Source organism: Eucalyptus grandis, chromosome 2 (assembly GCF_016545825.1).
Source record: "Eucalyptus grandis isolate ANBG69807.140 chromosome 2, ASM1654582v1, whole genome shotgun sequence".
Lineage (NCBI taxonomy): Eukaryota > Viridiplantae > Streptophyta > Magnoliopsida > Myrtales > Myrtaceae > Eucalyptus > Eucalyptus grandis.
The window spans coordinates 2,901,210-2,923,466 of record NC_052613.1 but is presented as its reverse complement, the minus strand read 5'-3'; the positions used below and the strand labels follow the sequence as shown (position 1 = coordinate 2,923,466).

Sequence of the window (22,257 nt, the reverse complement as noted above, 5' to 3'; positions counted from 1 at the left end):
AGCAAGGAGGGACGTGAGAAACGAGACCCGAAAGTTAAGCCCCAGTTAGCCGCTTCGATTTCGCGTCGTGTAGCCAGGTTGAAGGTTTATGAGATCAACAGGTTGAATCGGATCTCCCCTCACGCTCTTGGTCAATCTGTCCCTTTTCTTCTTCTTCTTGTCTCTTTGAAGAGAACAGAGAGAAGGAATAAACGAGCATATCTCAAGCAGAGCCCATGAAGTCGAACGGAGCGAGACCATCAATCGCCCTTCCTCTTCTCGCGCTCTCCTCGCTCTTCTTCTCTCTCGCCGTCTCCGACCCTAGAACCACCGAAGCGGGCCTTTACTACGAGAACTGCACTGGGATCGTCGCCCAAAACATCGTCGCCAACTTTGTGGCAGTCATGAGGGAGATCTCTAAGAGCGTCGCCAACCAGCGCTGGGGCAACTACTCCCTCACCTCGCCACCGCCGGCAGTGTACGGCCTCGCCCAGTGCCACGGCGACTTGACTGAGTCTGACTGTCTCCTCTGCTTTATCAAGAGCTGGACCTGCCTCCCCAACTTCGGTCGGCTCTACCTCGATGGCTGCTTCCTCCGTTACGGGAGTTACGACTTCTACAACGAGACCGTCGATCCGACGCATGGCATGCTCAATTGTAGCTCCAATTTGACAGTCCCGGCGGAGAGAGTGGCTGAGCTCTCGGATAGGGTGGACCGTGTCCTGAGGAAGGTCTTGGCAACCGCAGTGCAGAACAAGGGCTTCGCGGTGGCTGGGGAGGACGGAGTTGGAGGAGTCGCCGGGGTATATGCTTTGGCACAGTGTTGGAGCGCGCTTGATGCCGGTGGTTGCAGATTCTGTTTGGAGAATGCAACTTCGATGGCCAGAAGCTGCGCACCTGGAGAAGAAGCGCGGGCCATGAACGCGGGATGCTTCCTCCGTTACTCGACCACAAAGTTCTACAACGTCCCCGATAGCAGAGGTAACAACTAGGGTCCTGTTCTCTGGTTTATCGACTTAAAAGATGGCTTCCTCGCCATTAAAGAAAAACCGACGCTCTTCTATGTCTACTGTCAGATTTCGATTTTTCCAATTGTGGTTTCCTCATGTTGGTCAATTAAGGCACTTCTTTTAATGATATTTTTTAAACTTTCTTTTTCTTTTCATTTTTTAAAATATCAAATTGTTTTATTATTGTTATTTTCTTTTCTTTTTCCTTTTTAGCTGATTGCTGGCCATGGTGACAATCGGCGACAAACCTCATGCGAGGTCGAGCTCGAGTCTAGTTAGATCTACGAGGCTCGAGCCTCATCAAAGGTCAATAAGATCTTGGAATCGCTAGACCAATGAGCTCTTCCCTTGCCTATGGTCAATTGCTAGCTGTCCCGGAGGCTAGTGATTAGCCGAGGCAAAAGCAAAAAAGAAAGAAAAGAAAAAAAAGGAAATAAAAATTTAATTAAAATTCAAATTTTTAAAGTAATTAAAATTTTGATTTTTTTTTTTAATTAATTGAAATTTTTATTTAAAAAGATGTATTCTTATAAGAACAAAGTTTCATTAATTCAGGACCTAAGGTTGAGTACAGGGGACTAGAGCTCGAGTGTCAAGGCCTAGGCCTCGCCTTTATGGATGCTAGCTCAAATGTTGAGGCATTAGGGCAGAAGCACCAAGGGTTCAAGCCCAGCCATGATGGATTCGGGCATAGGCGTTGAGAGCCTGACCTCAATTCACCCAGATCTCGTCTTGATGGACTCATGCCCAAGAGACTTGGTCCCAACCTCAATGGATCCGAGCCCAACTGTGATGGACCCATCCTAAGCGTTAGAGACTTAGGAACCAGCGGAATTGGCGTTGGGGTTTTTGTGGTCAAATGTAAAGTTTCAGATCCAAGCGTCAATACCTAATAATATTTTAGACAATATTTTCCAACTTTTTCAAAGAGGAAATCATTTTCTTGAATATAAGCATATTTTTCCATTGACCAGAAAAATATTTTCCATTAATTCATTTTCCCAAGTGAACTGAACGCTGAAAAATGAGAAAGATGTTTTCTAGGAAAATATTATCCGTGAAATGAGCATAACCCACGAGTGTGTTTGTTTGACAAAAAGTGTTTTCTCGAAATTAGTTTCTAAACTTTCATCCGTTTAGTTCACCAAAAATGATTAATTGATCAAAAACACCTTCCAATTAAGGAAAATATTCATTCATAAAATTAGAAAAGTGAATTCCTAAATCTAAGAAGGTAAAAACACTTTCAAAAATTGCCCATATGGAATTTTTAAATATTTTATTTGAAAGATCAATTTTTTTAAATATTTTTCCTTTCCTTTTCTTTTTTTCTTTTCCTTCTTCCTCCTTCGCTGGTCCTCGGGGCAAGCCGACTTATGGCAAGCTCAAGTTTCGCCAACCTCGTTGCAACAAACGCCAAAATCTAGCAAGCTCGACCTTGCCCGAGGCTGGTCATGTTGGCCCTCGCTAGGCCTTGACAACGGTGGTAGTGTCCTGTCAAGGCTTGGTGTTGATTGGTGGAGGAGGAAGAAGGAAAGAGAAAGAAAATTAGATAAATGTTATTTTAAAAATGACTTTTTCTTCATGAAATTAAAATCATTTTCCAAACGAAATTTAAGCACCATAAAACATTTTCAATCATATATCACCAAACAAAAGAAAATTAATCATTTTCTTTAAAAATAATTTTCCAAAAAATATTTTCCTTTTTCATGAAATTTTCCCCCAAACGAATGCACCCTAAGTTTAATTTGAATGATCATATGATTCGATGTTTGCTAGATTTTTGGAATGAATAATGAACTCGCTCATCTCAACCCAATGTTGTCTATCATTTTGTAGGGTCATCTAGGGTCCACATACCCATTGCAATAACCTCATCGGTTGCTGCAGTGACTTCGCTTGTTCTCATTGGTGCATACATTGGATACAAGAAGTACTCCAAGAAGAAACAAGGTAAACAATTCATTTCAAATGCATAAAACGATCTCTTGGTAATTCTTGAACACAAGCTTGATGACATGAATTTCGCATTCATCCTTATTTAGTGCAAAATAACATCATGCAATTACGGGCGAGCAAGAGCAAGTTTAGTTTATATTTCAAGTACGAGACGCTGGAGAAGGCCACCAACTTCTTTGATGACTTGAGGAAGCTAGGGCAAGGAGGTGGCGGTTCCGTGTACAAAGGGAATTTACCCGACGGGAAGGTTGTCGCGGTTAAGAGGTTGGTGTTCAACATGTGACAATAGGCGGATGACTTCTTCAACGAGGTGAACCTGATTAATGGGATCCAACACAAGAACCTCCTCAGGCTTTTGGGATGCAGCATCGAAGGCCCAAAGTCTCCTTGTCTACGAATATCTTCCTAATGGAAGTCTTGATCAAGTTCTTTTTGGTAAGTAGCTAGTTCTTCGTATAACTACACAACACACTTACAGTCATCGTTCAATGCCGAGAAGAGATCTACCCTTTACGACAAGCATCAGTTCAATTTGCATTCTTTGCAACTGGCTTCTTTCATTGCAAGCAATGCTTCCATCTTATGATTTTCAAGTCGTAGGTTTCAAAAATCTCTTGCCTTCTCCGGTTATGTCTGTCGCATTCCGCTTTGCTTGTCCTTCAAAATAAGCGAATAGAATCTATTGTTGCAGTTGACAATGCGACCCCTGTCCTAACTTGGGAGGAGAGGCTGCACATCATCACAGGAATAGTCGAGGGCCTCGCGTATCTTCATGGAGGTTGTGGAGTGAAAATCATCCACCGGGACATAAAAACTAGCAACATCCTCCTCGACAAAAATCTCACGGCAAAAATCTCAGATTTCGGACTTGCTCGATGCATTGTTGTAGATAAGTCTCATCTTAGCACAGGAATTGCCGGCACACTGTAAGAATGCGTTTTCATTAGTAGCCTGCTTGAAACCATAGTCAGCACTCTCTATTTCCTCAATTTGACAAGTTTGCCCTGTCAAAGTGCTTTTGCGTATCATCCTTCTCTTCACTTCACATCTTCTCTGGGCTAAGTATGGTTTATATCTAATAGATGGTTAACCATGCAGCGGTTACATGGCACCTGAATATCTTGTGAGGGGATAGCTAACGGAGAAAGCTGATGTTTATGCTTTTGGGGTGCTAGTTCTTGAAGTCTTGAGTGGTAGGAAGAATAGCATATACACACGGGGTCAAGCACGGTATTACAGTCGATAAAATTGCTTGTCCCTACGATTAGGAAGAACTTAGACCGACACTTACTTTCCTAGCCATGGCACACCAGGATTATCTAATCTTTTGATTTTCTCAACAATTCTTCATTGTTGTTAGCAGATTTATCTTCAGATATAAGGGAGTCATGGAAATTTCATGATTGCTTTGCAGGTATGGAAGCACTACAAGTCGAATAATTTAGTTGCGTGCATTGATCCAGCCTTACGAGGTAAATCCCCTGTCCCGGAGGCTTCAAATGTGCTCCAAATCAGCCTTCTATGCACTCAAGCCTCCATGGAATTGCGACCGCCCATGTCTAGAGTCGTTGAGATGCTCCGCGACAAAGATTGTGTAGTCCCCCAACCGAACCAACCCCCATTCCTCAATGCTAGCCTGCTGTTCGACAAATCCAGTAGCATAAGCTCCTCATGCACACATGGCTATTGAACAAGCTCACGGCCACCAAGGTCTCTTCCAGCTTGACAGGAAGCCATCTTCCAGCTTTGCTGCGTTGACCTTTTAGGATTGCCACCTTTTTTTCTTCTTCTTCTTCTTCTTCCAACGAATGCGAACACTTGCCAATGAGTGACAGAGAACACTTTGCAAACGACTGGCAGTGCAGATTTTAGTGACATCAAGGCATGAGTCGAATTATCCTTACTTGGTTAGCAGCATGTTTAGATGAGGAGGAGTCCAATCTTAAATCGATAAATCATGAATATCCGTCGAATATATGAATCTAAGTGAGATACAAATGCTCCATTTTTTTGTAGTTTTATATCTCGATTGGAGAATCACACCATGTTGGGATGTTTCAATTCCGGAGTTAGTCGTGGGCTATGTGATAAATGGAAAGGAAAAGAAAAAAAGAAACAAATGTCATTCTTTTTTTTTTTCATAGTTTTTGTTGTTTTTTCTTCTTTTTTCTTGGTCCAAATATATTATTTCGCTTCAAAATCTGCAATTGTCTCGCTTACACTTGCTGGCCATCGCTCCGGTGCGTTGTCACACGTCCTCTTAAACGATGACGAGAAGGAGCAGATCTGCATTTCCAAAGGTGATGATTGAGAGGGACACAGACCCTGAAGAAAGCTTCTCCTACGACGGTGAAGGTGAAGATGACCCGGAACCGGAAACCTCAGAAGAAGAAGAAGAAATAGATGAAGAATAACTCCCGGAGAGTAAAAATGTAATATTTGAATTTTTGAACAAGTCAAAGGTCAAAAGTCAATGAGATAAAAAAAGGAAAAAGAAAAAGAAAAAGAAAAGGTGAACAGTGAACAGTGGATGCTCAGCTTAATAAAAAGGGACCAAGACGCACAAAATAGAGAAGCAAAAAGAGAGAGAGAAGGAAAGGGAAAAGAGGAAGGTTTTACGCCACGGCCCTTGCTTAGCCAGTTTAACTCTGATTCGCAACGTCCGTAAGTGATCATGCCCTTCATTCATTTAGTTGAAGTAACGTTTGAAGTTAGACCACAAATTCGAGGTTAGATAGATTTTAAGCTTGGAGTTCGATTAAGGAGTAGTTGAGCTACTTTTGTGTGTGGAAGCACTACAATTCGAATAATTTAGCTGCACGCATTGATGCGGCCTTACAAAGTAAATTCCCTGTCCTGGAGGCATCAAATGTGCTCCAAATCAGCCTTCTATGCACTCAAGCCTCCATGGAATTGTGACCGCCCATGTCTAAAGTCGTCGAGATGCTCCACGACAAAGACTGTGTAATCCCCCAATCAAGCAAACCCCGTTCCTCAACGCTAGCGTGCTGTTTGACAAATCCAGCAGTAGAAGCTCTACATGCACACATGGCTGTTCAACCAGCTCACGGCATCCGAGGTCTCTCCCAGCTTGACAAGAAGCCCTCTTCCAGCTTTACTGCGTTGACATTTTACGATTAGGACCTTTCTTCTTCTTCTTCTTCTTTTAACGAATACGAACACTTGCCAACGATTAATAGAGAACACTTTACAAATGACCGGTGGTGTAGATTTTAGTCACATCAGGGCATAAGTCGAATTATCCTTACTTGTTAGCAGCATATTCAGATGATGGGCAGTCCAATCTTAAATCAATAAATCATGGATATTCCATAAATAAATGAATCTAAGTGAGATGTGATTGCTATGTATTTTTGTAGTTTTACGTCCCGATTGGAGAATCACACCATGTTGGGATGTTTTGATTTCGGAGTCAATCGTAGTTTATCTGATAAAAGGAAAGGAAAAAAAAAAAGAGAAACAATTGTCCTCCTGTTTTTTCATAGTTTTATGTCGTTTTTTTTTTCTTTTTGGTCGAAATAGTTTTACGCGGCTTCAAAATCCACGACTGTCTCGCTTACACTTTGCTGCCCATCGCTTTGGCGCATTGATTTCACAGAAAAAAGAAAAAATGATGACGAGAAGGAGAAATTCTGCTATTCCAAAGGCGATGAAAAGGACGCTCAGCTTAATAAAAAGGGACCTAGGCGCACGAATAGGAAAGAAAAGGGAGAAAAAGAGAGAAAAGGAAAGGAAAAGAAGGAAGGTTTTGTGCCACGCCCCGCCGAACAAATTTAACTCCGATTCCCAACGTTCATGAGTGATCATGCCCTTCATTCATCTAATTGAAGTAACATTTGAAGTCAGGGCATAAATTCTAGGTTAAGTTGATTTTAAGTTTCAAAGTTTGATTAAGGAGTCATTGAGCTGTAGGATTTTACATAACTTGATTTAAGTTTGTAGTTTTCTCAAAACAAAAATTTGAGGTTTTCCGTGCGTGATGAACAGTGTGCGTCCAGTGACTTTGGAGCCAAATTTGAATGGTTTTCAGCTTGATTTTGGATCAATCAAGTTAGGGTTCTTGTAGTACATTGAAAGGGCTTTCTATTAACTAGGTACGATTAAAAAAAGGTTCGATGGAGAGAATTGTAGCATAAGTTTCAAGCTCTATGTTGCAAACGGCTTTGAATAATCACTTTGGACAAGCAATTTGTGGGTGTGTTTAATTTTTTTTTTTTTTTGTTAATATTTAAACTTAGTTTAGTTGAATCATAGTGGTGGTAACATTTTACTCAATTTTAACTCGTTTCTTGCTTATTTGATAGGATCGTGAGTTCAATAATTCGAGTAATATTTATTGATTGGTCGTTGGTGTTCCCAGCTGAGTGGTGTTATCTCTTCTTTACTCATGTCTTGAAAATGATAGGATGACATATATTATGAGTTAAAGAAACATTACATAATTTTGATACTCCTTTGAAAATAAATAAAAGTTGTGCTTAGGACATTTTGGATGCATAAAATTGAATCGAGCATTTACTACCCTTTTATCTATTGAAAATGGCAAAGTATAGTTTGAACATAGCTTGAGTTGATTGTCATGAATGGTTTGTGAAACGTATTATGAAAGACATTTTAGAAACATTTTTTGAAAGACGTTTCAAAATGTTATACATATCAATTTGTGAATTTAGTTTATGAAGAATTCTAGAATGATATGAGAAATATCTTGTGAAATGTGTTCATTTTGATTAATAGAGTTTAGTAATATTATACATTTTGTTTTGTGAAATCAATTGTTAATATTGATTGTGGATTTGATTGTTGGTATTGAAAGATGAGGGTTTGGTGGTCAATACTATTGTGAGCCTATTGAGAGGCTTGTGGGTATGCATATTGGGTTTAGGATATCCTTCTAGGCTAAGTCATTAGCTTATTAGGTGAAGATCTTGCCGGGGGGGAATCTTGTTTGCCTTGTCACCAAACGTTGTGTTATGACCATGATTTGATGTTAGGTAAAAGATTGGTTGATGGATGGACCATTAACTTATGCTTTGATAGAAATAAATCAATGCAACAGATCATTGTTGTGTGATTTTGATAAAATTGATTAGTGGACTTGACCATTTATTTTTATGATGATTTAAATGAGTATTTTCTTAATTGTATAAAGCTTATTGAAATGAAATGACGCATACATGATTTGATATGTATATTGAAGTGTTGGATTATGAGTTTCTGGCATTGCTTTATACATACATACATACATACATACATACATATATTCAATGTGGTTGTTCGATCTACGTAAGATAGATATGTACTACTCATTAAACTGTGATTCCCAATCTTTTCAGGTTCTCGAATAGTAGTCTATTGTAAGAGCATCATTAATGAAGACTTTTCAAAGTTGGACTTTTGGATTTAGTTTGAGGCTCATCCTACCAGTGAAAGGGTGGTGGTGTCATCCTCATTTTCTGTTAGGATTTTGGGTGTGATAGAAAATGAAGACGAAAAGAAGAAACATTGATTGATACAAAGAAGAAAAGAGAAGCACCCATTGCCATGTGTCTCAATAAATGCAAAAACATTAGATACTTTGGGCTTGTACCCCGTTAATTGAAAATCATATATCGCAAATGCAATCTGAGCCTAAGATTGAACTTTTTCGGAGTTGAATCCCTTCATGAACTACATCACTCCCAATATAGATCACGCGAGGGGAGAGAGAGGGAGGAACCTAGTACTCATGAATGTTATAGTGAGGGTGTTGGAGTCCAGCCTCTTCAGCACTGCTATTGCCATTTTTAGATTGCTTCTGTCGATCGCAGAGCGATGAAAACCTTAGTCTTGCAAAGAAGATGAAGAATCCCTCCTCTCCTCTTCTTGGGTGTCACGCCCTAAACCTCGAGCGCACGCCCATCCTTCTCCGGTCAATAAAATTTTGCGACTTCCCAAGACGAGTTGCCAATCCTTTTCGTTTTATTGCACATGTGGAAGCTAAAATAAATCCCCTGATAGTAACCATATCGGGATAAAAAAGCAGGACAATATATTCACAAACAAACATGCTTTTATATTCACATAGAGTCATGTACAAGGTCTATGACCAAAAGACTACACAGAATGGCTTTTCAAAAAGAAGCGGTCCTAACTGACCTACACTTCAGATTGCCTCCTCTCGGCTTAGGGTCCTCCACTCAACCACTTTCTAAAGACTTGAAAATGGTTATACAATAACCAGTGAGACGATGTTTTAGCAAGTCCATGCTTTAAACCCCGATTAGGGGGGAAATATGCCAAGAAGCGTCCCAACTATGCAATCACATAATTAGCATAGAGGACTTACCTCGCCTCAGTTTCACCTTACAGGTCAGCACAGTTATACACATTAAGTATAAAATCAATATACACAACAATTGAAACGCATTACTCAACGTAATAAATCACATGGGTTTAGATTATAGGGTCAAATCGTTATGACGCATCCCATACCATGTCACACAATTTTGTACCATAATCTGGCACATCTATTTCACTCAACATGGGTTCCAATTGATAATTTCGCCCGCTTTAGGGGACAACCTACTAGAAGTTCGGCGGTCTATTGGCATAGCTAGGCATTGTCTCATCCCATTGAGCATGGTTACACCTCTCAGACGACATTCTCGAAGGAGTATAGGTCCAGAATCTACCCAAATCCCACTAAGTGGGTATCCCATATAGGATAACGTCCATCCGATACAATTCGGGGACGGGTTCTCTTAATTAGCACACGACCATTCAATTTCAGCCTAAGACATTGTGTATTGCATTCAAATACCTCCATTAAAATGGTGATCCTAGCATGTTTTCTTTGTATTAAAAACATCATGAAAATAGTCGTGTGTGGGTACACGGTCAATTCGAATCAGAAGACTGATACCTATCTTTTCCAAACCCCATTATTTGATATAGTACTTAAAATCCATTTTCAGTGTCAAAACCCGACACCTGGGATTTTCTGAATAAATAACAAATTTTATAAATTTTTGGAATAAATGTCCAAAAATCCAAATCAGCACTCAATTTTCATAATTTAACACTCAATTGCATAAATTAACCATACCATTGCAATTGGCACGAAATTCCGGTTATCGACTATCCCGGTCTAATTTCCGGAAAATATTTAATAATTAAATAATTACTGAAATTAATTAAATAAATACTAAAAATACTAAAAATACTAACTTAGGCTAAATACTTCTAATCTAACCACCTATTGACCTAGATAAATTATTCTAAACATCCTAGCTATATAACAACGTACTAACTTAATTAACTATAATTTCTAACCACCTAATTAAATAATCTAACTAACCTAATTTAACTAACTAAACTAATAATTAAACTAATTGCACTTAAATAAATCTAAACACCCCTTAGACGTCATTAGCTTACTAAGAAGAGTTTAGTGCATAAACTTATCAGTTAATTACGGAAACCGGTTCATCGCGACAACAGTGTGACAGCGGCCGAAATCCAAATTTTCGGCGATGTCGGTGGACACTCGAGCTGGGCCAAAAGGCCTCGCAAGCCCACAGAGAACTATTGGGCTTGGACTTGGCTGCGGTTGGGCCTTTTTCGCGGGCTGGATTGCTGAAAATGGGCTTCAAGTGAGCTGGACAACAACTGAAGATGGGCTGAAATTCACTGGGCTTGAAGACTGCTGGATCCGTGGGCTGCTGAACCGGGCTTTGCTGGGTCCGAAAGACTGAAAACGCTGGGCTGCTCGCTGCAAAGAAGATGGGCCGGACGAATGGGCAGCAGCTTGGGCCAGACGCTGGGCTGATGATGCTCGAGCGTGAAGATGGGAGCTCGGTGGATGCTGGCAGCTGGAGGAGTCAACGAAGAATTCGTTTGAAGAAGACCAACGAAGTTGGGGCAGCTGGATGGAGAGATCGTGGACGTGGCAGCTCGGTCGGTCGAAGATGGGCAGCTAAGGGTTGACTGAAGAAGGTGGAAAACAGCAGACGTCGCTGCTAGGTGGGGGCACTGCAGTGGACCGAAGAAGCTGAGAAGACGGGCTTCGGTGGACAGAAATCGAAGACGTTGGGGCGGTGCCTCTTCGGTCAAGTTGACCGAGCGTGAGGGGGAAGCAGACAAGTGGCGCGGGATTGGAGAAGAGAAGAAATTTTGGATGAGTGGTGCTTCGGCAGAAGGGATGAGAGAATGCAGGGATCAAAGGAAAAATGAAAGTGGAGAGGTAGAGAGGAGATGGGTGAATCGGCAGAGAGAGAGGGTTCGTAGAAGAAGGGAGAGGGCGGCGGCAGAGGAAGATAGAGAGAGAGAGGGGAGAAAAAGCCAATAAACCATATCTAATAACTTGAATGCTTGGTCCCCTAAAGCCTTCAACTTATTCTATATGTATCCCATTACTTTCTAGTTTGTAATATCCACCAAATTATCCAATTTGAAGCCACAAAAATGCTGCCCTCCCTTGGTTCCGAATTTCACATTTGAACTTCCAATTTCTTCATGAAATTTCTCAAATCAACGTCCAATTTCATCGTGGAAAAAGCCCGTAGAATTTCTACAAATGCCCCTCGTCAAATAGCTCTATATAGAAGCCAAAATCTTCCTTCAAATCGGCCCGATCGAATTTCCGTAAATTTCCGAAACATCTTAAGTGATTTTCCGCAAAAATCTTGGAATCTCCAAAAATTCTTCGGAGGATGAGTCGACGTTCCTAAAATAGATCGTGACTTGATAGAACTTTTAATTTCTAAAATCGAGTTCAACTTCGCAGTTAATTTCCATCTGACGCGATTTCAGCATGACCTAGTCTACCAGGTAGCTTTTAGGAATTTTTAGTATAATTGTTTTAGTGCAATTGACCTGTGATCTATTTATCTCGAGTCACAATATATATCTTTGACACATTGACGACTCTCAATTGTCGTGAAAATCTCAAGATTTCAAATACAGACACTGGGTACAGAAATGATAGAAAAATCAGTCTAGTGCCGATCGACGAGAATTTTGCAATTAGGTGGAATCACCCACACATATCTCAATCGAATCGACCTACTTCTAGTCTCTGATCGATTTTTGTCGGTACCATAATGACCCTTGTAGATCAACACGGTCGAGCAGTCAATTCTTGGTCGAATTCTCAAGTCTATTGCATTTAGATTCCTTAATTGCTTCCCCAGATAAACCAGTTATCTCGTGAATGATCAGTTCAGAGAATAACATTATTTGCGTGTCGACGAAAGGCCCAATTTATTTAATCGAAAATGAAATTTGAAAATTTAGGCTATCATATTAGGCGTCTCTTGATTTGTGAGAAGAGAGGACTGTGAGAAAAAGAAGGAAGGGTCGACACAGAGTGAGCGAGTGAGAGAGCTTCTCTCACCTTCTATAAATAGGCAAGGCTTCTCACAAGTTAATTAACATAGGACATACAAAACACTGAAAAATTATTATTAGCTATCAGAATTATCTTTTCTATATTGATCCCAAGAGCTCTTGTGCTGTGGAACCCAACTCTTGCTCGAGTAGCACGAGTTTGCCGATGAGCTATCTGTGAGTCCGATGACATATTACATTAAGACAGTGGATTGACTAGCAATATAAAATAGTCCGCTTGTTCTTGAGGAATTGATATTGAGACTGCAAGAGATATGTAGCTAAATAATCGTGCTACGTCTCCGCTGCCCATTCTTCAAGATTGGCATTTTGAGCGAGTTATCGGCTATTTTCGTTGTGAATGTTAGAATCACTACTTTAGAGTTTGGTCAGTGGCATATAATACTTTGTGTTTATATATGTTATTGATTTAATGCTTAACATTACTCAAGAATGTGTATGCGATAGTTAAGTGGGAGTACATTTTTAGTTAAGGTAAGACTTATTAGTTTCCTGCTACAATTTATTTTTACGCATATTAAATTACATATAATGATTGAGTACTTGGGTGCAAGAGATGATAAAGAGCACAGCAAATTTTCGATCCTGAGACTTGTATAAACTTTTTATTATGCGATTTAGATTAATGCCAAAAAATAGTGATATGTGCTAATTATTAATATCTCATGCGCATTTCTTGAATGTAGTTGAAAATGGCTGCAAAGAAAAATTGTTGTTGATTTGAACAAGGATGAAAAAACTGGATGGCGAGGACTATGGCATCTGACTCCGAGAGATTCAATATCTCCTGGATCAGCAAGAGGTGATGGAAACCCGTTGTGATCTTGAAGGAGGTGGCTCGCCTCAACATCGCCGTTATCTTGAATCCTATCAAAATTGGCGCAAGAAAGATCGTTAATCTGGTAGGAGCAATTGAACGTCGATGCGATTTAAACTTAGAGGAAGTTCTGGCCCTAGGTTCCAATGGAATTGACAGCGAGCGCGCATTCGGTGGAATGATCGGACTCCTGTTTGCATCTGCAATTCCCGACCTCCTTTCTCGATTGGAATTTGCTGTAAATTTTTTTTCGAACCCTAGCTCTCTCTTCTTCCCCCAATATCTTTCTTTGCTTTTGCATTGCTTAAAAGGGAGATGATTTTTTGGGACAAAAATGCCCTCACCCAATTGTAAAAAATACGCACGTGACTGTCACCAGGGTCATTGGAAGCTGCTTTTTACAGCCAGCGATGAGGTGTGGGTCATTTAGAATATGGTGGTACATTTTGAGGAATTTTCTTTTTTCTTTAGAAAGTCCCACTCCTTAAGGGTCTTTTGAAAAATATGTACAATCTGGGGGTCTCTGGAAAATTTCCTAGAATGTTTAGGTGAAGTTTATCAGTAACATATATTCTTTGAAAAATATAGTAAGCTCAACTAAGTTCACGACCGTTTTAGCTGAAAATCAGCGAGCTCGACCTAAAATCAAATTTAAACAAGCGAATCTCGCATAATCAACCTGTCAAGCATAAGTCAATCTCGCGAAATAGCTTGAGCCAGCTTCATTCCCACCTGCAACCGAAATTAATTTCAGAAACCGTGGGACCCAACTAAGAACATCACCCTTCTGGCAAGCTCTTCAACCGGAAAACTAAGAACATCGATTGCCCTACAACACGAGATGATTGCATGTGTTAGGTGACTATAGTTGATCACAGGCTGTGAACTAGGGTTTATCGTTCATCTTGACTCGACTGGAGACATACATGGATCATGAGCTGTAACTAGGATAGGGCTGAGAGGAGGAGAGGACTTCACTTTGGACTGCTCATTGTGCAGTGCATGGCTCACATGCTGCAAATAGATATTACTACATTCATACCAGAGATTTCGCATTAGGATATGCCGCATGCATCTCGCCATTGATTCTTTTCGCATTCAAGGTTCAGTTTTTGCAGAGAGAGAGAGAGAGAGAGAGAGAGAGAGAGAGAGAGAGAGAGAGAGAGAGACTGGATTCCACTATGCAATCAACAAGAGATTACAACAAGAGATCACACTATCTCACTAAGTCACTCTTTTTATATTTCTCTCACGATTACAAACGTTTAAGCTCTCAAGAGACAAGTATATGATCGAAAGTCGCTCAGACTTTAGAATTATAAATTCTACGCTTCGTCTCTTACTTGCTCATCGGTCCATGATCTCCTTAAATACTCCTCCACTTCCAAACTACCCGTTGGACAGTATCCCGGAGAATCGTCTTCCAATATACCCATTGGACAGCTCTGTATCTAGAAGATTTGGTAACCGTTGAGTGACAAAGGTAAAATCCCAAATTGATTCCGATCGCCCATACAAACGAAATCTTGGTTTCCATAAGTAAAGCTTTTTCGTATAGAAAGATCTTGTCTTCAAGATCCAATTGTCAATCAATTAGATTGAATCAATCAAATCAATCTTGATGTAGAATCCAAACCAGATCACTAGCCGTTATATGATTGGGCTTGAGTTACGATTCATCGAATGCTGGATGTAAAGTCTCGAGAGCCATAGACTTTACGATCTGAGTCTCAGACTTTACAATGCTGGTCTGAACATATCTGCTTCGAACAGATTTAGCTTTAAGGTATGTACCCGGTTCAGCTTGAAGATAGAGTCTCGTCTTCGGTTCATCATTCACGTTCGATGCCGAATTAGTTAGAGTGAGCAAACTTCTGATGTAAAACAGACTTTGACAGGGCAGTCTGGCAGTCTTCAGACTTTGACACGGCAGTCTTCAGACTTTGACACAGAAGTCTGGAAATCTTCAGAATATACTTTGGACATATGTTACGTTCAGTCTTTTGATCGTCTTCTGACTTTGATAATATCCTCTACATGTTCTAACTCTGCATGGTCTATTACTCAATCATCAAACATGTTAGTAGCCTTTGATTTATTTTGTCATTTTCAAAACATCATAAGGGATTTCCCTAACAATCTCCCCATTTTTGATGATGACAAAACAATCTCTGAATATGCAGATTTGTAAACACGCTTTTAATAATTTAAATCAAAGGATATCAGAAGATAACAAATAGATTGAGCATAACAATATATAGAAAAATAGTCGCAGCTCAATATTATGCCATAGATAATATCAACCAATCAACATATATGCATATTCATATCTTCTCCCCCTTTTGTCATAATCAAAAAGTGATAATAATGGAAAAAGTATCACGTAGAGAATGATAACAAATATTTTGCATGAATTACAATTTCAAAAATCAGCTTTTATAAAGTAAATCGAATATTAAAGATATGCAATATAGCTCACTTCGATCATATCAGCAAATATCCAATAAAAATCACGGATGCATCATGAAATTCACGTACCTTTTTTGTCATAATAAAATGATAATATCAATATAAGATTTGTTAATGACAAAAGGTAAAAAAAAAATGCACTAACCGGATTTTTTAGAACAAATTCTGACACATTTACCTTTCATTCCATCCATAATAAGATCACGATCAATTCAAAAAGATTTTTCCATAAATGATCAAAGCTCCCCTTCAATTTGTTGCCTTTTTGAGATGATCACGATTCTTTTCCTTTTCTTTTGGATTTGCTTTCTCCCCCTGTGATCATGACAATATTTGCGAATAGAATTATTGCTTGTGCACGTTGAACATAATATTTTTCCAGTATTTCCTTTGTAGCAACAACATCCGCAACGATCACTTGCATTTTGAAATTCGAGGCAAAATTTTATTTTCTTCAATCAAGTTTGTCTCGAATTCAACCTGCATCAACTTAATAAACAATTGTCGCAGGAGATATTTTCTGATTGCACCAAAATTTGCGTAGATTCGCAATCATCCTTCCCTTAAAGAATTTCCTGCAATCAACTCATTTCCCTTTTGGTATCCATCAATTTGGATCCTTCCTTGACGTTAGAGTAAAATATGAAATCTCCATAATCAAATATTCTTTCTTAATTCATCATAACAAAGTATTCAAAGAAAGAATATTATGCACAATAATATCTTGCATCATAAATTAATATCACGTAAAACAGATTTTTATTTGGCAAAATATGATAAAATCTGAGAGTATAAAATCAAACCAAATAAATTCATTTGTCTTTAAGCATGATATAAAAAATGATCACACATATCAAATTAAATCTCAAATTACAAAAACAAATCATGCGATTCTTTCTTTAATAAAACAAATCAAGGAATATGATCATTATAAAATCTGAATCAATCAATGATATATCGAATTTCAAGCATAATGAGAATTATGTGGCCAAAAAAAATTCCTTACCAACTTCTTCTTTTCCTTTATTTCCTCGATTTCCTCATCGGATTCTGAGTCTGTGTCTAAGTCGGACTCGATTCGAGTCGTGTTTGAGTCAGACTCTGATTCTGAATGTGCCATCAAGCATAAATTTCATTGCTCATCATCTTCTTTTATTGTTCTTTTCTGGCCATTCTGCTTGTATTTTCTTCCATCGAAATATGGTGGCCTTGTGTTGCTTTGCCATTCCATAAGTCCTGGTGCCAATATACTAGCCATAAAGAATCTTTAGCTCAAAAGTAAAAACACTTTTATAAACCGAGCACTTGGCTCTAATACCAATTGAGAGTGCTAGTATGAACAAAATAAAGGAGTTAGGGAAGAGAATAAGAACACAAGATTTATAGTGGTTCACCTTAATCCAAGCCTACGTCCACTCTCCCACGCTAACAGCCTTCTTGGCTGGATTCCACTATGCAATCAACAAGAGATTACAACTTCGAGTGCAAACACTTAGTAGTAAATCACACTATCTCACTAAGTCACTCTTTTGGTATTTCTCTTACGATTACAAACGTTTAAGCTCTCAAGAGACAAGTATATGATCGAAAGTCGCTCAGACTTTGGAATTATAAATTCTACGCTTCGTCTCTTACTTGCTCATCGGTCCATGATCTCCTTAAATACTCCTCCACTTCCAAACTACCCGTTGGATAGTATCCCAGAGAATTGTCTTCCAATATACCCATTAGACAGCTCTGTATCTATAAGATTTGGTAGCCGTTGAGTGACAAAGGTAAAATCCCAAATTGATTCCGATTGCCCATACAAACGAAATCTTGGTTTTCATAAGTAAAGCTTCTTCGTATAGAAAGATCTTGTCTTCAAGATTCAATTGTCAATCAATTAGATTGAATCAATCAAATCAATCTTGATGTGGAATCCAAACCAGATCACTAGCCGTTATATGATTGGGCTTGAGTTACGATTCATCGAATCTGGATGTAAAGTCTGAGAGCCATAGACTTTACGATCTGAGTCTGTAGACTTTACAATCTGGGTCTGAACATATCTGCTTCTGAACAGATTTAGCTTTAAGGTATGTACCCAGTTCAGCTTCAGCATAGAGTCTCGTCTTCGGTTCATCATTCACGTTCGAGTCTGGGAATTAGTCGAGTGAGCAGACTTACGATGTAGAACAGACTTTGACACGGCAGATCAGCGAGTCTTCAGACTTTGACACGGCGGTCTTCAGATTTTGACACGAAGTCTGGAAATCTTCCCTTAATATACTTTGGACATATGTTACGTTCAGTCTTCGATAGTCTTCGACTTTGATAATATCCTCTACATGTTCTAACATCTGCATGGTCTATTACTCAACCATCAAACATGTTAGTAGCCTTTGATTTATTTTGTCATCTTCAAAACATCATAAGGGATTTCCCTAACAGATTCTACTGTTTTATTAAAAATATATTTTAGTACTGGTGGAAATTTGAAATATCTCATGAGTGTTAAAAAAACTATTAATTAAATAAGCTACTCCATTTGTGTGCACTTGGGTAACGTCAAAGCACCGCAGCATCATCTCAACTTCAACTTGAAACTTTTTAAAGATGTTATGAGCGTATATAGAGGAGAGTTGCTTCTCATGATAACACTTCATTTTCAACCAAGCTTCTGATTGTCTGGAATCAAAATTAGCACGAGCTTATTTTTTATACTTGTCCTTGAGTGCAAGCTCCATATTTAGAGACAAAATCACTCAAACATGTTTTTTCATGTACATATCCTTAAAAAAAGAAGAAGCATTCATACTCTCACTTCTTCGAGTAATTGACATGCCTGCAAAAAATGTTTTTTTCAAACATACCGGAACCCATTTTTCCCACTCCTCATGCAATGTTTGAAGCAAGTGATTATCAAGAAGTCCATGTGAATCAATCAGCGCAATCTCAAAATCGCTCATAAATAGTGAGTCATAAACTGCTTTTTTTATTGCTAACTTTATACCCTTATATTGTAGATGACCCCCTAATTTTTGCATTATATGCCATAAACAAAGGCGATGACGAGCAAATGGAAATACTTCAGAAATTGCATTCTGCATTGCTTTATACTAGTCGGTCATAACAGCTTGAGGGGCGTTCCTTGACATGCAATCAAGCCAAGCCTCCAGTAACCAAATGAAAGAGTTTGTGTCTCATCTGCAAGCAAACCATATCCAAACAAAACTAAGTGACCATGATGGTTGACACCAACAAATTGAGCAAAAGACATGTCATATATTTGTCAAATAAGTGGTATCAAATGTGACTACATCTCCAAAATATCTATACGCATCTCTTGATTCGTGTGTCCACCCAAAAAGCATTATGCAGCCTTTGCTCATCATCCAAATCAAGCACATAATAAAAATTGGAAATTTTCAATTGCATGGTTGAAAAAATTTGAAAGTGCTTGCCCATCTCCTTCTTGCAATTTCAACCTTTTTGTACTTTGTCACATGATTTCTAACATCTTTTTCTTCAAAATTTAAGTTCTCATGTCCTTCAACAACCTGCTTGAAACAATTTATTTGTTCTAATCCCACATCACAGTGCAACTTGATTTTTCTTTTTTGTTTTGGAGTCAAACTTCTTTGCGATGTAAAGAATCAAGTACAACTTTTGTTATTTCCCACTTATGAGGCCCAACTAGATGTACTCTTACCATTGCTGGACAACTGCATCTTTTTCCCGATCTTGACTTAACTAACTCCTTCGATCTTGTACCCTTAACGACTGCAACAAAGTACTGCACCACATTTTTCCTCATTGCCTTTTCTTTTATATGAGTTTAACACTCTAATGCGAAATCCTGCTTCTTTAGCATAATTGTTATAAAATGCATTAGCCTCATCATAAGAATTAAACTCCATACCTATGCAAGGTTTGATTTTCATGTTCTCCATAACACTTTCTTGATTAGCATCTTCGGTTGCATTGTTCATCTTGTCTTCCTCACCACCATTATTTTCACTGGCGAAGTTGCTTTCAATACGAACTCCATCAATCTAAACAAGATGTCAAGAAAAAAATTAAGAATTATATGTCTTAAATATATAGATAAAAACTAAAAATTCGACAACAAGTGAATACCTCTTACTTTCTTGCAATAAGAAAAGTAAATATTAATGAACCTTTCTCCACAGTTATGACTTATTCAATTACAAAATCGTACAACAATCGAAATTCAAAGTGTAAAAGGTAATTACACATTCTAAAAAAAAAGGAGATAATTACTTTCTATTTTTTGAGTTATTAAGTTTTTTTTTTATTTGGGAACAATATTTACATAATCTTTTTCTTTAACCAGAGAATAATATCCACTATTTTAAAAGTTGCAATTGAATTCTTAAGATATTTATTATTACTTAAATAGTATTGTAGGATTTGTTTCTTATTGTGTGAATATTAATGCTTTGATTTGTTTCTCAGTTTGAGCTAGCAATAAAGAATTATACAAATCTTGGGGGAAAAAAAGAAGACAAACAAGGTAAAAATGAAACTAGTTGAGAAAGCCGACATTTCAAGTGTTTTTTATCTTTTAAATTTAATAGATCTATATAATGGCATTAACAATTTCAATATGTTGTACTTGTAACTATTTATATTTCGGTAACAATTTCAATATTCATGAAAATTGATTGTGTGGGCCATTTTCCGATTTTATCTCTCAATTTAAGCTCGTGATAAGAAAATATATATAAAAAAAAAGGTAAAAGATGGACTTGAGTCTTACGTGGATAAACTTATGTCATCTGTTTTTGTCTGAGGACGAGGAGGATTCTCACTAATTCTTTTTTGGAAAAGATAAAAAAAAAAAAAGGTTAAAGGATAGAAATCGGTTGATTGAAAACTTGCAGTCGTTAGCTGAGCGTCACTCTGTCGTTTGACTAAGGATGGTCAGCAAAGACTTTTCCTTAAACTATTGTCTATGTGGTTCGGGCTTAAGCCTTGAAAATTGGGGCATCTACTTTTTCCCACAATTGGTGCCGTGTACGCGTGTGAGGTCGAATCTTGGCGACCGAAAATAATTTTACGGTCGACTCGGGCACGGAAATGGCCAAACCCCAGACTTTTATTATGTTGTGTGTTTGCCGACCACTTGGGAACTCGGTGCATATGATCTGTTGAATCACACGAGACTAACAAATGATTTTATGCTTGTCGTTCTTTCATTCCATGTGCTTGGAAAGCACAGAAGAGTTGTTCATTCGCTTCACGCTTGTAAATTATTACTATGAGAACTTGCTCAGTTTTCCTAAGATTTCCCCCACTTTAGATGTGAAGTGAGACGGTCCTGTACGAACTGCCACGTTCTTATGCGTTTTTTAATTGCGGAACTCTATGCAGCGGTTGAAATCAAGGTAGAAGAGATCATACATAAATCTAAGGAATAAGTACATTGAAAATTCTAAAATTTGTCATAAAGTATAATCGAGTTCTAAAACTTATCAACTTAATCCAATAAAAGTCCTTTAGTGATTACAATTTTTGAAAGTTTAAAGAGATAAGTCTTAGAACTTAATTACACTTTTTAAAAGTTTTAAGACTTAATTTGGATTTTCGTGAAAAATTTTAAGATTTCCTCTGTGCTTATCCCTAAATTAAAGACAAAAGAAGAAGAAGAAGAAGAAGAAGAAGAGTGAGGGTGCCTGATCGTACGTTTGACAACTCATTCGAGTAGGCGGGATGCATAGCTCGGACACCTCATGGCCACGGCCATGGGACTAGACAAGTCAAATGTACATGTATGAAAAATGTAGGGGGAATCTCATCTAAAACACTCGAGGCCAAATTTGATCATCTAAAGTCAAATTAAAGGTCGATGAATTTTGCATAATTATGAAAATGGGTTGGCCCCAACTTGATACAAAAGAGAACCTTCCAATGATGAACCTTATTTACCAACTTAACCACGACCATGCAAATATGGGATTCATGATACTTATTAATGAGCGGTTTTAGGTTTCGTACATATTTCACCTAGATCCTAACCTGCATATTCTAGAACCTACTTATCCCAAGTTTCGAGGTCAGTTCCAGGTTCCATCCATATTATTAATTGAACGATTGTAGTGAACCATCACCTCTAATTATCAACACGTATAACAATAATTCACTGGTCATAACTTATAATTAGACACGTAAAGAGTATGAAATATTAACAAAATAAAAGTCTCAGTTATAAAATAGTGTCATGACCAAATTTTGGATTACTAAGCCTAATCTTAGCTCGGGCTCTTCCAAGCCCATACCAATTCGCAACTTAGGTTCAGGTTCTTAACATGCAATTGATTTTTAATTAGGAGTCACCACTAATTTATTTTTGGTAAGTCGATTAGAAATCTAGGTAAAGTAACAAGAGAGAAATTGTGAGTTTGGGGGGCTTGAATTGATTTTAATTTACTTCCTTAACATGTGAGATGATCATGCGGGTGTGTAAACCACCAATTTAACACCCAAATAAAGTAATGAATAAATTATAGGACTTACCTTATAGCAACGAAAACGTTTGCAATGTTAGATCAGAATTCACATCAACAATCATAAATATGATTTGCTTTATACAATACATGCTAC

At 38.3% G+C, this 22,257-nt stretch overlaps 1 pseudogene; it reads left to right on the top strand.

The window, feature by feature from the left end:
- The first annotated feature begins 215 nt into the window (after positions 1-215).
- LOC120290235 lies at positions 216-4,641 on the top strand (annotated as a pseudogene).
- The last annotated feature ends 17,616 nt before the right edge of the window (positions 4,642-22,257 follow it).